This window comes from Ptiloglossa arizonensis, chromosome 10, assembly GCF_051014685.1.
Source record: "Ptiloglossa arizonensis isolate GNS036 chromosome 10, iyPtiAriz1_principal, whole genome shotgun sequence".
In the NCBI taxonomy this organism is placed as follows: Eukaryota; Metazoa; Arthropoda; class Insecta; order Hymenoptera; family Colletidae; genus Ptiloglossa; species Ptiloglossa arizonensis.
Window position 1 is genome coordinate 5210849 of NC_135057.1, and position 18935 is coordinate 5229783.

Consider the following 18935-nt stretch of genomic DNA (forward strand, 5'->3'; position numbering starts at 1 on the left):
TGAATTTTCGCGAATTTGGTCAGAATAATTTTACCTTCTTCCAAATAATTTGTTACGTTCGTTGAGTAAAGAATTCGATCGATCAGAGTAAATAAAAAGAACTTGATTTTGAATCGATCAAATTGAATTAAACGAATTAAACAAAAATCGTTTGCCTATACGTATATCTTGGACGCAGAAATGTTTTGTTTATATCGAAGAAGCCCTTTCAAAATGCTTGAAAATCATTGCTCTTGTTATTGTTCTTGCCTAAGTTTTCTCGAACTGTACAATTTTTTTCTCGAGAAAAAAAAACTAAATTTTACGCAGGACCAAAGACAAAGGTGCGGCCCAAAATAAACGAGGTCGGGTACGTGGATATGAAAACACACGCCCACGCGTAATTATCCCAAGAATCCTTAGCGATTGGTTCATTGCTAAATACCAGGTAGAAGCTCACCATCGAGGTGTTGGATTACTTAATAATAGTAGCAACGATTGCACGATTAAACCGTACTCACCTACGAATCGTATCAATTTTTAACCAGCTACTTCCACGTTTGCGAAATAACATTGCATAATCCTCTCGGGGGATACCACCCACGTTTACAGTTCATTAGATTCTTAAATCGTTGAGATATTCGAACGGTTTTCACAGTTGAAGGTTCACCGATGCGTTTCGCTTCGCGATACATAAATTATTCATTTCTCCCCGAGCACGGTGCTCGAAAAAGGAACATTAGGAACGAAAAGTGTAATAATTTGAATTTATCATTCTGCTCACTCGTAAGTTTCGTTGCAACGATGGAACGCGTTAAGGTGTTTAATAAAAAGTAAGCAGTATGGATGTACACGCGGTGAGTAATATCGGTCTCTCGTGATCTTCATCGTACGTAACGGCTTCGAAATTTCAGCTCGCACTAATTACATAGGATCGTAATAATAAATACACGTAGTTTCGCACAATTTCGTTCGCGCGCGATTTAACTTTCTATTTTATTTTTACTTTTCCGCGATCCGTGTACAGTGACGCTTCATTAACGGATACGCGAACTGTATTATCAAACCGTCGTAGGAAAAATTTATCATTCGAGCGTGACGGAAGAGCTGCTAATAATATACTTTGCTCGTAATTCCTAATCGATTTCTCTTACGTCTTCTTGCACGCCCGTGTGCTATTTGCCTTCGATCGTTTTTAACGCAACGTCGAACATTTTAACACTGTTTCCTACGCATTTCTTGCGAGCACCCGCATCGTCTTACCCTCTCGGGTACGAGACGGCCGCAAAATACTTCAGTCGGGCAAGAAAATGTTGCATCTGGTTAACGTGTACTGGCGCCAAGAGAAAATTTAGCTACAGTAACGCCATACCGTTTGAACATCTAAGTTAACGACGCGTTGCCGAGCAATCTGTCTGACCGGCCGTCTACGGCGAATTGAGTCCCGGACAGTTCGAGATAAGTACCGGACGCGAGTCGTCCGTGAGTACTACTGTACGTGCCTCCGCCGATAGAGGCCGATGCATCGTCTTTTGATTTATTAGACCGCATTCTACCTCGGGCTTCTTCTGCCCCTATTTATATTCTCTTTACGATGAGCATTCATCTCCACTCGACCGTCTATTGGCCTGTCTATTAATCTTCTATATGATATCGGAACTCGACACGACGACGTGAAAAGAAACGAGCGCGTCCGCGAGTCGTGGAAATCCGTAAACAAAGATTAATTTAATGCAATCGTTTCCACATTCTTCGGCATTGCGGCAACCGTTTCATTGAATTTTATATCCAGGATTCAGCCAAAGCCACCGGTGTAAAACTCAATTTACAATGGTAAGTGAGACGTTATTGAGATTTCATAACTGGAGTTCGTTCGTTTCCCGTGTTTTTACACCGTGGTGTTCTCAGGAACGTACATTATACAATTTCAGAACCACCGATAATATACGTGTACCGAATCTTTCATTACACGAGGATGTAACATTGGGAGTAATAAAGGAAGATTATGTAAACACTCGATCGGGGTTACTTTACAATTGGAATTCATTTTATAGCAATTGTTGCATTTATCTTCGCGGGAAGAAGCAACAGAGAGTGCATAAACGTTCAGTCGGGAAGATCGTACGTCAAGTGTCGAGTAAAATTTGTTACAATTAGAAGTGTACGTAGAAACATGTTTTGCATACTCGAGTGCTAAATATTCGAGTCGTTCGATGTGTTTCTATTATTTTTTTAAAGATATTTCTGTAGCCCGTTTCTTTCGAAGATAATCTCGTACGTTCGAGTCTAATGAATCGCTTAACTATTAATCCATTGTATAACTATTAATGGAATCCGTGTAAGAGAGTAGCGTCGAAGAAAGAAAAGTGCATGTTTAAAAATTGTAAATCTTTTAATCGCGAAACAAGGTATTTGAAGTATTTCCTTAGGCGCAAGAAAAGTTGTGTACGTGGTTGTTCGTGGAGTCTTTAACTCGAGGCAAAAATTCACGAAAATGGACGGAGTTGCACCAAGGCACTTCGTGCGAGCTTGGAAGACTTTTTCTCCACTTCCTCGAAGGGTCTCGAGAACAATTACCCCGCGAATCGAATGCTACGCCGGAATAATTATCGTTAAGCGATTCGACCTCGTGCTCCGCAACTTCGAGAGATTCCGTGACCTTCTCACAGACCGACTCGAGCAATCGTTCGTGAATTTTTGAAAGCGTTGCAAGGAAGTTTCAAGACTTAATCGTTTCCAGACTCGGGTTCTAATTTGGTCGAACACGAAACGAAGCTGAAAATTATGAACAGAATGTGTTTCGACGAGAAAACTCGATACAATTTTCATGTGTATCGAGTAATTTCCATGGTATTTTAAAATAAGAAAGTCTAATAAACTTTATCGGGTATAGATTTCTAATTCGTGAAAATAGTTCAGGTTTACACAATGGAATGTAAAACAAATAACAATCCCAATATTAAATACGTATCGATCTCTGAATGAAGAAAAGTTTCTGTAGAATGATTTTTTAAGTTCGTGATAATTTTTAGAAAATATCTACGCAACTCGAAACGTATGTTGTAAATATTTTTCTTTCAGGCAAATGCGTAAGTTATCGATACAAAAGGGAGTGAACAATTAATCCATAGACCGATTAATGAAATTTTAACACGAAGTGTTAATAAGCATTTATTGCGAGACAGCGTTCAAACACTTCGAACTAATGGTACGAGCCTTTACGAATTATTTCTATACGTTGATACTTCTATTAGCGTAATTATTATTCCACGATCGCTACTCGTTGTTAGAACGAGATATGAACATTCGTAGGATTAATGGTGTTTTAGAAACTCCTGATAATCGCGATCTCCGGTAATAAATGTCGTGCTCTTTTCTCGCGTAACTGGAGATGTTCGAAGTGAGCCTAATCGTAGCTGCGAAGCTCCGAATAGAGGGGGCTGTGCATTCTAAAAGGAACAGCAACGGTATACAAACAGCCCTAATTATGTAAATTGGATTCTTAAGCTAGATTTACAAGGAGATATCGCTGCCCTGGGGGAACTTTGCATCGCTCGGACGCGGTGGGGCACGTTTTGAACCTGTAGCACGATAAAACACGACACCGACGCCGCTGGATTAAGTTGCGGCTTTTATCATGCGAACCGCCTATATACTTTGAAATTTTCACCGATATGTAACAAGTTTATTGAAAATGAAACTAATTTGCGATTACTTTCAATAAACAGTGCTTCAAAAAGGAAATATAAATTCCACGATCGGTAATTTACACTCGTAAATTGTCCTCTTACAACCTATATTCGATACGCAAACGGACATTAAAAATTGAAAATTATACATAATGAGACTGCGGATGTACGCGCAAATTGGCACTTTGGCAGAAAACGCATAGAAAGTGGGACTTGGATTGAAAATCGTTTCGTCATTAGTGTACTTTAAAACTATACTCGCGGATAATGCAGACTGTATTGCACACATTCGATAATCTGAAGCGATTATTTTCAATTTACAAATTACTGGTAACTTCGGCAATCGATTGTTTCAAATTTAATAAAATTGCTCCTTTATCGTAATGCGAATTATTAAGTTGTTCGGAAAGTCGTTTCGTTTTCCAAAATGGAGAATGTAAAATTTTATAAAATGTTTGTACACTCTAAAAGAATCATATTTCATTTTCACGAAAAAAAAAGAAACGACATTCCGACCAACCCAATATATCGATGTATCGAAGCATAAATTCGTTTGCGGTAACCAAGCATAGAACACATAATTACACATCCCCTAGATAAAAATAATTTAACTTGAAAATATTTCTTAAAGTTCCACAAAATGTCAAAACACGTATCGTACACTTACTTCGCGCACCCTGCACTTTACACTCATAAGTGTTGTACGCTCTTTGTACAAGCTACGTGCACAAACATTCGTAGCCTAATTATAACCGATCGTATCCTTACAAATGAACGAAAAAGTCTCGTTTAAGCAGCAACGATAGGGGCATTACACGACAAGAAGCGTACATAGTCGTTTCACGATCGTCTTTACCGTAATTCATAATATTATCCCGCAGCTAGGAAATAAATCGAAGAGAATAGATGAAACACAAGCCTCTCCGTGGTAGCTACCTTTAATCGGTCGCGGGCATCGCTGGGAGTACAATATCCAGCGGCATCGATTCATCAGGAGCGTTCACGGAAATAACCGTGTGCGCGGGTATCATTAAGCGATACGGATTACGACAAATTCGAATATCACGTTGATGCATAACGCTATTTCGTCACTGCCTCTCGGTATGAAGACGTCGTCTCGGTTGTCGTCTTGCTCGTTTTCGTCACCGTCGCGGTTGCCCTACGTGCTCGTCGACGTTCCTCTGCCTCCTGTTATTCGTCGCCGAGGCCACGGAAGAGACGAAAACCCGTATTACCTACGTGCCTTACTAATCTCTCGTTACACGTTTTCTGACCACCGGAATCCCGATCGCGGACGCTCGCAGCCGCGAGGGGAGAATTGCTACCGGACTCTGGTATCCCAGGTCAAGATAGAACCCACCGAAACGTGAGCAAAATACCAGAACGCGAAACAGAGCAGTGTGACGAAACGCGGCGGTAAAAGTGAAGGTTCAACAGATTGGGTGCCCGATGAATTATTCAATCGAACAACGGGGAAAGGATCAGGATACTCCGAGCGTAGGAGAACCGTGAATCGAAACCGGAAGAAAACAGGGAAACACGGAAAGGAGAAAAGAGATTTTAACGACGATAACCATTATCGATGAATATTCGTCGAACGTGTTTCACTGGAACCGTTGAGACAAAGTTACTCGGTGAACTATCGATCTTATAGTGTACGAAAAGACTTCATTTGGAAGGGAATAATTTCTCGAATATCTCGCGCTTTTAAAATGTTACCATTTTCCTTTCGCGGAGAATTGACTCGTATATGTTTATTTCGATTCAAACACCATCGACGACGATATGGAAAATTGTCTCCGTAACTGTATTAAATGTAATCTCTAAGACGCTTATTCCCAAAGAGGTTAACATCGAAACAATATTACTCCAATACTATTCGAAAAAGACGAAAAAGTATATTACAATATAATACCCGTTAATATTTGTCAAAAGAATCTTCCAGTATATACGTACGTTATCTCTACAGATTTCAGACACTTCTCTTTCAGTAGGGAATAATTGTAAGAAAAGAAAAGAAAAATTCACCGCGATTCGATGGAATTATTACCGATACCTCTAGCTCCTCAACGCGAATAAAAAGTTAACAATCCCCTCGAGGAGCGGAGTAAAAATATTTCCGTTCACGAATCTCCTGAAGAGCGTATCATACACGTGCATTCGTAGCGTCTGGCTCGAAATGGAAAAAACAGTTGGTAAAATCGATGAACCGAGCGTGAAGACGAAGCGAGGAAAAAAAGGGTGAAGGGGAAGAGAGTATGTAGGGTACTTACGTTCTCTTGGCACAGCTAAGGCGGATGCTGCAGGGACGTGAGATTCTTGGCAACGGAATGGCTGCCTCCTAACTCTGTACCACCATAAGGATCGCGGTCGTCGGATGTTTATATTCGTGATAGTGCCTCTCTCTGTCCCCAAATAACCGGCCCGATGGCGACCGATTCCCGTGCCGTACGACATATTGGCCGCCTCCGAATAGCGGCCGTCCCGCTCGTCGAGGGAAAGAATTATCGCCACGTTTTTCACCTTGACGAACACGATCATGGTTAACGGGGTGGTTAATACGCTAGAATCTACTCTATACGAAACTCCGTTCCCCCGATACTGTACCATTTCTCTCTCACTTTGCTATTCGAACGTTTCGAGGGAGTCGCGTAAATAAACTCGACAATTTCTACTCGATTCCTTCCTTTACTCTGGTCACGGTACATGGTTTCGGTTTATGGGACGAATAGGTCACTCGAGTTGACTCCAGAACGGTTAATTGTTAAAATTACTTCTCCATAGAGAATCTTTTTTAAAGGGTATCTTTTCTCTTTCTTAAAGGGAATCTTTTAAGAATTCAAATGGTATTCGAAAGAAGAATTTCGATAGTCCAAATAGAGAAAGACACGTAAGAAACTAGAACGATGTAGAGAAGGGGTGATAGAATTATTCCTGTGTTACTTTTTCATGTTTGTTATTGAAATTTATACTAGTTTACCTTTGATACAGATCCATCGATTTGGGAAAATTGAGGAGAGATTTAGGGAAGAGGTAAGGAAGTAAATCGAGATTTATACTATTTTACTCGAACTGTAGAAGCACCGATCGGAGAAAAGTGCAGAAGCGAAGAATTAGAGAGACGACGAAATTATTCCCCTGCGTTATATCATTTCCGTTATCGAGATTTACAGCTTGTTATTTCCTAATTGAACAATTCAAACCTCGGTTGAAGTTTATCACGGCATACAAATATATAGTATACATAAATTACTGCATTGTATCCGTATACAGTATAAATTACAGTTACGACTTTGCGCGTACATATTTCTGCCAAAGTTTGGTAACGTTACTAGACTAAGTGTCTGAGATACATTCTCGAAAGACGAGAAGGCACGACCACGCTTGGTTTATTGGTTTATTCGGAAAGTAATTTCGTTTTTTTCAATGAAAATGAAAGACGATTCTTTCAGAATGTATAAACATTACATTAAATTACATATTTTCCATTTTGAAAACCGAGACGACTTTCCAAACAACCTAATACAATCAGTGACAAACTCAATTAAATTTTCCGCGTATCTTCGATCAGTTTTGATCATCGAGAGTTATAAAGTTTCCGTTGCCATGGTACGCGATTCACTCTCCTTTACGTATACATTTTCGGTTATTAATAATATCGACCCGACTCGCGGCCATTTTACACCATCGATCCGAGAGAAGCTCGACCGTTGTCCGTGTTGCGGTTCTCTCGGTACGGATAATGGAGGTTCTACCGTATCGCCCTCTCCACCGAGACAAATTGGCTTCGCTTTGCCGGCAATAGAGACGGACGCGTTAAACGCAATCAAGAGACGGTGAAGATTTTACGGGCGGTTCTATCGCGGCGGGAACAAGAAACGCGAGTCCCGCGTACCGCGAGACAACCGTAAACACGGACGCGGGATATGAATTCGGCGTGACTTTTACGGCCGTTTGGAGCCCGCGACTGTTTCGATCGCTACTCGTCGCGTTCGTTATCGCGACACGTTACCACGGGCATCGAACGAGCAACCGTGTCGCTGACCACGGTACACCATCGGACAGCTCTCTTTCCACGCGTGTTTCTATTTCCGTTGCAAAACTTTTGGAGAACAACGAGCCTGTTTATCTCGAGAAATGCTTCGCGCGGCTTTCGGCAACGCGATAAATCCTTCCACCGCGGTCAGATACACGTCAGATGCTATAAATAGGTAAAGGTACGTTCGCGCGGGGACGATCGGTTAAAACGTTCAAGACATCTTTGTATGGACTCGCCGCGGCGCGAAGTAATAATTTCATTACTCGCCAACTGGTGACGCCGAGGTGGTGAAGGTATTAACGGCGAAAGGTGCATTCTGGACACTTTTCTGAAACCCCATTAAGTAAAACGCGCGGCTAATTTCGTACGGGGAATTTACGGATAAAAATAACGCCCGAACGGGAGATTAAATTATTTCGTGGATCCGGGACGTTCGATGCAACCTTACCCGTGTAATCGTTCCACGATTACCGATGGTAATTTCGTGCAACGTGGTGTGTTGTTCGTAACGCCAAACTAACGGAAACGACAATGTAATTGTCACGGATCAGCTTTTCCACAACGATGTTTATCACGGGGATATTATTCTTCGCGGTAATTCAGAAATGTTAGAAATGTCCGACTAATTTCTCTTTTCGTACAGTGATACGTAATTAGGCTTGGCGCCATAATTGGCGTAAATAATATCCATCGCTGAGTCCGCCAACTGGGTACTCGCGTTGCAAGCCATAAACACATTGTGCCGCGGAGACGACGCGACGCGACGCGACGCGATGCGACGCGACGCGTTTAGAACCGCAGCGTGAAGCCGTAAACTTAACATATCGCCCACGAAACAGGATGGCCACCATCCTACCCTTATCTTCTATCTGTTTCTGCTCCCCCGTTTCTACTTGTCGATGGATCGTGCAATTAGAGCAACGATGGAGTCCCGAGCTATTTCGAGAGAATATTCGCGTACAATTCTAGAGTCGATTTTTCAAACGAAAGGGTACGCATATAGTACTACATACCGAATTATTCTGTATTTAAATATCCGGTAGATATAATTCGAATAACTTGGCTAATTTAAATATCTCGTGTACAGTTCGAGTAACCGAATATTCGTAGTATTCGAATAGAGTGTTGCAGGCTATTAATGAAATTCTTGAAACCGGTGAAGGAAAGCTACCGTGTTTACATTTTCGATTGTAAACAGTTTCAAACCATCTCACGCGATATTGTATTAATTCAAGGTATGCTACGAAAACAAACCATCGTGTTCGTATACGTTTATATGTAACATTGACGAAGATTATTGTTTTTTAAGAATCGTCAATTTCATTTCCCCGCGACGATTCGTCGATATGCGTGATACGATGATTGTTAAGATGTAACGTTTAGTCACTAGTATACATTTCACTCGAATGAATTCGACAAATGTACGAATACTCGAATATTTAAAGTGTTTTTTCGTAACGATCGAATACTTGTAAAATATTCGAACAGTCCCAGGCTAGATTGACAAGAGCTTCGATTTACGAATTGGGAGGGGAAGTTTTGGAATGAAAAATTCGTAATCTGTTCAAAGAACTCGTGGAATTTCCGAGGACGATTCTTTTTGGTTACCCTACTGCCCAACACGGAGAACTTTGGTATTAAAAATAGCGCCGGTATCTTGGCGCCGTTGAAAGGATTTCTCGTTGCTCTGTTTTCTACTCTTAGGGAAACGCTCCTTCCACCCTAAGTATTTCATTCTGCCATGTAGATACTATTTTCAAGTAGCATATTTGCACGACAAAAACATTGCAACTGAAATGTCCTCCTGTGGTAGGAAAAAGGTATAAAAGCGACTCGCGAGACATCGAATGCTTGACGTTTGAGATAACCGCGATGTAAGATCCACAGGATCAAAAATTATACTTATTGGATTGTTCGGAAACTTATTTCGTTCTCCAAAATGGAAAATATATAATTTAATGAAACGTTTATGCAGTCTAAAAAGATGTTTCATTTTCACCAAAAGAAACGAAACGACTTTCCGAACAACCCGATACAATTTTAGAAAAGTTTAATAATTCAAAGATAAGTTCCTGGAATTTTATTTGGAAATTCGAAAGAGTAATACGATTTAAAGTAAGATTGATATTTTTTAATCGTTTTTACTCCTATATACATTTTCGGGTAAGTAAATAAATCGGAATAAGAAACCAAAGGTTGAGAAATAAATCGCGAAGATAGCGATTTTTGACGCGGCACCCTTGTTAACCACCTTGAAATAGAACCGAGAATTTCGTAGGGGTAATATTGGTCCATTTACGTCGACGACGAGTACACGCAATAAACGATGTAACGGTAAACTGCAAAACACATCAAAGATCGGTGAAACTACCACCTAACGTGAAAAGGAGTAATGAATTGGCTCGCTCCTCCCAGAGCTTTCGAGATCCAAGTCTGACAAGGGTAGTTAGTACCGAAAAAAGAGAAATATGGTTTCGGTAAAGACTACTCAGGAATCTTGGCGCCGGTAATATGACTTGCGGTGCTCGATTTTTCCAACGCACGAGCCGCACATTATGCAATGTCGGTATGAACTATGATTGTTATTTCGGGATACGTTTTGCCATGGGATACAGTTCGAGTGTCAAGACTGTTATAGCGCGCCGAATTCCTTTATTTCTGCAATTTGGAACTCGTATCCTTTGCTTCTAATTCGACCACTACCGACGAAGAGACGGACAACATATTTCCTTGCTCGTAATGCGCAAACGCAGCGCTATGGTGAGATTTAAATATTCCGGTACAAAGAACGTTCGAAGCGTAGCGGAAACTAAAACTGTATTTCCTTCGCGATTTCGATTAACATAATAACGTATCAGCTTTTCCTTGAAAAAAATCTGTTATACCGGACAAATAGCGGTAAGTAATTTATACAATGATTCCAAACAAACGCAAAACCGATTTAACATAAACGATTACGATCTTTGTGAATTATGGAACCAGATTAAATCGTACGGAATCACGGTCCGATAAGAGAAGAAAAACTCGAAAGATTACTTCATTATGTTATTATTTTATACAGAGTAAGCGAGTGCTATAAATTTCACAGCTATTGGGTCTGATATTTTAACGAATCTCCATTTTACCGTAGCTAAAGTTATTTCCGATATAGAATTCTAATCAAAGTACGGTATTGCAATTAATTTATATCTTAATTGGGATACTGGCTACGGTTCGATAGTACTACGGATAGAATGAAGTAATTTCCACCGAGAACAAATAAGTTGCACAAGAGCGGGGTGTAGTTTCCACAACAAATCACCAGTGTTCAAGAGTAATAGCGCAGATTACACGGATGACATTTATTCTTATGGATCTAACTTCCTGCAACAACTCCGTCCTCTCTAAATACTCCCTTATCTCTTAATGCACCGTAATATTAATGCGTCTAACTAAGTTTACCAGATACAGTCATGACAGAGTACGTTCCAGCATAGTGATACAAGTACACGTGTTTACAACTCGACATTATACACGGTTATCTGTTTCAGAGTAACACGCGTGCTTGCCCCTGGCGCGCCTATCTAATATCGTTCGCCATAGCGTCGACGTTGCAATTATGCTGCAATTGTACATACCGTGTACGTTTACGCACTTCGATCCCGTAGATTCTATTAATAGAATTCGGAAGAAAAAAAGAAAAAACGGAAGAAAAATTTCCCGTAAATCGACTCACGAAAATGCGAACAATGGAAAATAAAGTCTGCTTCTAGACTTCCACTCCTCGATCGTTTATTTTCGATAGAATTGAAATAAACTTGAAATAAACTCAATACTTGAAATAAGAATTTGTTCGAGTACGGGTAAATCTCTCTTCTCAAGTCGCGGGATAAAATTTCTGGATCGTTCGTACAATCGAAATGGGAAACGTAAAGTCAGCCGTAACAAGTACGTGACAAGTTTGCAAAGGCCCGGAAACACAAAAATGTATAAATCGATGTTTAATACGTTCCCTATCGCAATCAAGACGTATTCACCTCGTCGAACGGTTGAATATTTCCAAGTTCGGTGAACGTCGAATTCGCAATCCCACGAACGCGACAGAGGTATCTTTAACATAAATTACAGTAATATTCTTGAGAAGACATCGATCCTCGAAGCGACCGCTTCATCGGTCGACGTTTCCCCGATGAAAGACCGCCTTCAATAGAAATCATTTAGCCGACTCCTTTTCTAACAACTCGACTTCATCCGTCTCCATCGAGGTCTCCATAGCACGCGAAACGTCCGCAATGAAAAAGATTTAACGCGCAAAAAGGGACGTTTACGTTCGCCGAAGGTGGACAATAATCTTTAATAGAGACCTCGTGCCAGCAATACGATCATTCTAACGGTTGTAATGCGTGACCGTTAAAACGAGGGTATTAAACTCCGTTTCTTTTTAATTTCCTCGTGCCGTAAACACGGACGCAATTTCGTTCAGCGACAAGCAGATTAATGTACGAGCCTCGCTTCCAATCCGGTATGATTTACGATTTTTATCAAACGTGGAAATTGAAATAGACCAACGAAACCGATACAGGAATCATTTGGACACCCTCTTTTTTTTATTTTGAGACCCATTGGACCTACGTTGCGTAAATTCGATTATATCTTTCGAAGAAGAAATTGTTTCAAGGTTAATCGTACCTCTTTCAACGAATTCGTGCTCAAATTGAACAATAAGTGACTATTAAAGTGATTCTGTAAGACTGTTAAAAATCCACCATAAGAAAGCATCGCGTAGAAATCTGGTAAAACTTTTTCGGCAAACTTTGCGGTACGTTCGGAAATTTTCCGAAGCGTTGCACTTACAGTTTCACAATACCATAATCAGATTTCTAGTACGACGTCTCACCGTTACGAAATAACATTACCTCGGAAAAGTCGAGCTTCGTAGGCTTTAACGAGATTAAATGCAACACATGTAATTACGAAACCGGTTCCGCGTAATAAATGGATTTCTCATATTAATTGCGTAATTCTATTAACACAATCCCAAATCGAAAGTGGAAACACGCCAATGGTTATATTATACACACTCGGTAGCACGCTCGAGTTGATCCACGACCGCGAAGAATGTACGTGGACGTCCATGTTCGCGAAAAAAAGAAAAAAAAAAAGAAAAAAAACTCGCGATTAAAAAACAGCGAATGTTAAAAATTCAAACCCGACGGCTTACTAGGAAACACTCTGCCCGTAAATCTCCAAACGTGTCACGGGATTCTTTGGCGGACGAATACACGGGCGAAGAAGCTATGAGAGATGTTTTCTTATGCCAGTGAAACCGGAAGTAAGCGATGTCGCGAGCATCACAGTGCCAAGTTAAAAAGTATACGTCCCCGCTGTACAGCGATACGGTGGTTTCGTTCTTTTCCACGCAGTTTCCAAACGAGTCAGAAGTAACTTTTATGTTTACCACGCCCCGCCGCGACGTTATAAATCACTCACTTCGGGAAGAAAAATTTCCATTTGGCAAAGTTCAAGACCGGAGACAGCTGAAAGAATGAACACGATCGTTGATCAAAGAGATATCGAGCGAACGAAACTTTTGTTCGATGCCAAGCACAGTTCCTCGACCTCGACGAAGCAAAAGACTAGAATTCCAGAACGATTTGCACTCTTCAAACGAGCACATTTCTTTTCTACCGATCGAATCGCTACTGTTTTCTCAAATATACAAATACTTGTGGTACGCAAACGTCGCGTAGTTTCGCTCGATAGATTCCAGCACGAATTCTTGCGACGCATCTCCCACAATTAGTTTGCTAGTCTTGTCTCTGTCAAGATGAATTTTCGCATGGACAAAGCCTGACGTGGGTATAATAGTATTCTGAGAAGACTTAACACGCTAACTCTGAGTGACTATGGACTAATTGCTTACCCGGTGTCTATTTACGAAACTATCAACGGATGCAATATTGAATCCACTATTCTTTAATTAATCAGATTTAATAATAATAAGAAGAATAATAATAATAACAGTAATACGTCTTTATTTCTCCAAAATTATATAAAGGGAGAAAAGTATAACGTCGAACGAAGAGAAAAGAAAACGAGAGAACGAAAGTAAAAGATTGATGTATAGAAGTGAAATTAAACATACTTTCGGTACAAAAATGAGGTATGAGAATAAGAATATAATAAAATAATAAAGACTAAAAAAAAGAAACGAGAAGAAAGAAGAAAAGTACAAAATAAAAATAAATGTATAAAATGATAATTACGTTGGTAAGAAACAAAAATAATACAAATAAAATATGCAGTAAAATATGGAGTTCAGAGACACGAATAGCAGGAATACATTCCTTATAATTTTGCGTAATGTACCTCTTTGAAGCAGGTAATTTTAACTATAATAATAACTAGGAGTTATTTTTAACTATATATTGCGTTTACATCTATGTACATAAAATATGAACTTCATTCTTATACAGAAATTGAGCTGATTTCATTAAATATTTAACCCCTTGACGATACATTTTTCGATATCGTTATTATCGGTAAAAGTAACTCATCAATGATTCCTTTATTTAATCTATGCGTTTATATGGTTGGCAATAGGACAATTCTATTTATCTTTATATACAATATCTACATATGATATTTATCTCAAATAAATCTTTTATGTTCGGTGTTACTGATCCCATCTGTATACAAATTATAACTTCGCTCGTAATGTGAAACATATCTTAACATTTTATACAAATGTCAAATTTAAATAAAATACTGAAAACTGTTGTCAGGAAAATGATACAACGCTTAATATTTAAAGCAAAAGTTACTGTTACGTTACGCTCGATCGTTCTCCGAAATACAATAAGCACGCACAATGTTGTATAATATACTGTAGTGAAACTTGGAGTCAAACCTTTTTCATATTCTCGTAGAGTTCAGTTATTCATATGTCTACGAGCACTGTAAGTCAAGGGGTTAATGAAGCGGTACAGCAAAGAAAACATCCTCAACCACTTAATGGCCGTGCTCCAGTTAACTCGGGCAACATAGTCGCCAAACAAACAAGTGAAACCATGTTTAGTGGCTGCATTAATAAAGAATCAAATAAAATGGAAACTATAAATTTAAGGGCCGAAATTTGTAAATATATTTTCGTCGTTTCTTCTAAATAAATAAACGACTAATTATCAACCTCGAAACAAATTATTTCTATATTCTGATTAAACAAAATTAATTATAATTTGACCAATATTTAATTTTAAACTTCATTTCCTCTTTTCCATTCCTTTATTTCCTACAAAATATTCTTTCTTTTAATTATTAAAGTATACCCGAACGAAACGAATCCGAGATACTTAAAGTATACACATATTTAAAAAAACAAACCAAAAGAATTTCCATTTCTTTATCTTCTACTATTCTTTCTTTTAATTGCTAAAGTGTACCCGAACGAAACGAATCCAAAATACTTAAAGTATACACATATTTAAAAAAACAAACCAAAAGAATTTCTATTCCTTTATTTTCTACTATTCTTTCTCTTAATTACTAAAATATTTAGTACTACCACTTAGATCTACAACTACTGAAAGAAAGTCGACGTAGAAACGATGACGACTAAGTTTCGGTGCGATGACACTTCGTGACGCACAATCACGGCAATAGATTCGTCTTCATATTTCCAATGAAAATAATCACCGCGACGTAGGTTTGAGGAAACGTTAGCAGGTGCAGGCGGATACATATGTCAAATGTCGAAAACTGTTAGAATGTTTCGTCGTTGAGTTCGATGGTGCATATCGGTGCAGACCCGAGCCGGACCGAGTGGAGCCGAGCGCACGTGGATCCGTTCCAAAGTAAAGCCGGTTGGCGTTCATCACGTTTGGATTATTCGGCTGAGATTTTCGTCTCTCGCCTCGTCTCCTCGCTAAATTTATGTGCCGGCGATCATTACGCGCTCTGCCCGCTCTATCGGCTAATTCTCCCTCCTCGTTTTCTACGTTCTATACCTATATTCGCGCTCGTCGTTATACCCTACCGAATCGTCGTCTTTATAGTGCTCGACCAGCTGCTCTACTCGCGTTCTACTCGCAATTATGAGAAATCGGTGGTAAAGCGTGCCAGTCTCCCTAGCTCGTTAAATAATAGCACCGATCGTGCCGCGAGAAGCGACGATACTCGCGCGATTTGTACAATAACGTATAAATCGTGACGTCACACTCTCGATCAAAGACGAGTTAAATTTGTACGCGGATCGAAATTTCGAACAACGAATAAAAAATGAACAACGTTTCTCTTCGTTGCTAATCGGAGATTAGCATTCATTCGAATAAAAATTATTTCTAATTTTCGAGTAAAAATTAGAATTCGAAGGATTGGAGAAATATGTATACCGAAACGAACGATAATCGTTCGGTAGAATAAATGTGAATAATTCGTTTTATTCGAATAGAATTTTTCTCATTACAGCCTTACGATACACGATATCGAGATTGAGCAATTGAGAAGTACTTCAATGCATATTTTCGTCGATAATATTTAGAAGAAATGGAAATGAAAAATAGGATAACGAGTTTTGTCGAAACAAGACCGGTAATGTCTTCGATGATCGAATTGAAAGCAGATATCTAAATCGAAGATTGTAACGAAAGCAACGTAAATGAATTTTTCATTCGTAAAAGAAAGAGGAAAATTGTTCCTCTACGAACAAACGAAGAAACTGGAAAATAAAATTTCATCGTGAATTTATCATTTGTGAACGCTTATCGAGTCAAATATTCAATTCGTATCGGTGAATGTGCACGATGAAAATTTCTGAAATTTTATCGTAATTGGAGCTACGTTGCTCGCATTATTCTACGAATTCTATTCCATAAAATTACAGACACGTAACAATATACCCTACGGAACAGACTCACATTTAGTTCCAGGTTTCTTATCTCTTTCTTTCTTTTCTTTTTTTTTTTCGCTTCCTGCACTTTACATCTAACCACACGTCATGCAATAACTTCAGAGCTGCAACGCATTTTATGACAGAAACCGCAAATCGTGTGATTTGTATTAGATTCACGCACGCGAAATGTCATTCTTTTTTACGTACAAAGGCAAGTGCAAGTTTTTCCGAAACTCGTATCACGCGTCGAAATTCCTCCCGATCCGGTTAATTCGCTTACGTGCTCGATCCTATCAAGAAATAGTTATCATTGCGTAACGATCGTTGCCGGTAATAATCTCGATCCAATTCTAGCAGGTGAGAAGTTAATTTGTTCCACGAGCAGTTGAAGATCACGGACTTTGTAAACAGAGGTATCACGTCGGAGAGGATGACGTTACAAAATAAACGCGCAAGTAACGCGGCTACATCGCGGTACGGTGAATGGGTTAATAGCGGCGACGAGAACAGGTATCAGCTAGTAGCAAAAAACTCGAATTTCTAGTGAAAACTATATCCACGGAAAATAGGAATAAATCGAGCAGAGCTATCTGTAACGGTTGTCCCGTACCTTGGGACCGTTCTTCCGCATATGAAATGGATTCCGATCGATGGACAGCAGAAAATAGATCATCACGAACAATGTCGGGTGCTATGCGAGCAACCTTGGAGCAGGAAGCCAGAGGCTGTGGTACTGTAAAACGTCTTCGGTTACAATCGACCGCAGATCTCTGTTTATTCGTCTGATATCTTGTATCTGATATTAGTTAACGCGTCAACCCAGCTAGATAAATAAATGTTAACGTCGCGTAGTCGTGGCACTCGGTAACACGATCGTGGAAGACGCAGGAGCAAAAGGAACAACGTCTTTCACGGAACCACGCGATACTTCTATCCGCATTGCGGACATTCAAAACTCCTTACACTTTCTCTGCAATTTAGGACAGTACTTGAAAGTGGTTAATAGCGCGCCATCATCGTCAGCGAGATAATTGCTAACATCAAAGCATTAGTGGCTCGACGCGTAAAAGATAAGACACCACTTTGAAGGAATACATCCAGTCGATGGAAAATATTATCGCGCGTCTAAATTTAATTTCAAGCGAACGCTGGGGTAAATTATCATTTGGAGCAGAAATAGAAAACTGACAGTGCCGAGAGAAGGAAAAAAAAAGCCACTTGGGAAGAAACGTGTCGTAAAATCGAACGAATGCACGTCGATTCTATTTACTCGAGTAACTTCGTTCACTTTGAAAAGTGAGTAACGGGAAATCGAATTCTGTAACGTGATAGAATATTTGTCGAAAGCGACACAATCTTTCGAAAACTTGGCAAATTTCCAGCGGCGAAAACAATTTTAATAATAGTGATTTAACCAGAAGAATACCAATCGTGTTAGAATTCCAAATTAATAGCTCCTTGTGCATCACATTTAACGATATTAGCGATATTTAATCGGTAATCGTTAATAATATCTATACTACAGATTTCGTTTCATTAAACACGTGCAAACTCGTAAACATACCACACCAATGGAATTGTATAATCTCGATTGGTTTCAGCGAGCAAGAACCTAAGACAAATATTTAATAACCGCGTCGTGTAGACTATGAGAAAGTAAGATCCTCTTCGGTCGTAATGAGAATCTTGAAACCTAATCGAAACGTCGTAGTTAATTAACGCACATTTAGAGCCACGCTCGATAAAACCAACCGCGATACCACTTTTTCTTATCGTGTGTATCTTGCGTAGATACGAGCATAGAGGAACAAACTTCCGAATTGTTATTTACCGTGACGATGATAAAGGTATGATTCGTAGAGTGATAAAATCGAGTATCGGTGATTTAACGTAATTTTGAAAACGACCGTGTAGTCCAATACTCTAATCGTCACGTGTAGTATAATTTTGTAACATAACTCCGCGACACTCGACACGCGTGAATGTTTCATCCCTCGTCTGGTCACCGTGCAACTGGAGCAGTTAAAAGAGTAATAATTTTGTCACTCTACCCTGAGTTAGTTCCTTGGTCGTGTTTCGAGAATCACGGATGCAGAAGTGCACTCGAGTATAAAAACACAGTGGACAAGCACACGATCCTGTAACAGCGATAAACCGCGCAACGTTGCTCTCTTTCTACAAACAACGTCACATTAACATTACATCCCGTCATTTACCGAATTACGATAAAATTATTAATAGACAAGACATCACCGTAATACTTCGTCGCGGCAAAGTTTCTAATTCGCGATAAAAATCTTTCCCAACCTACTTCTTAACAACGTTTAAAACGCTGAGTTATGACACGTAATGACACGGT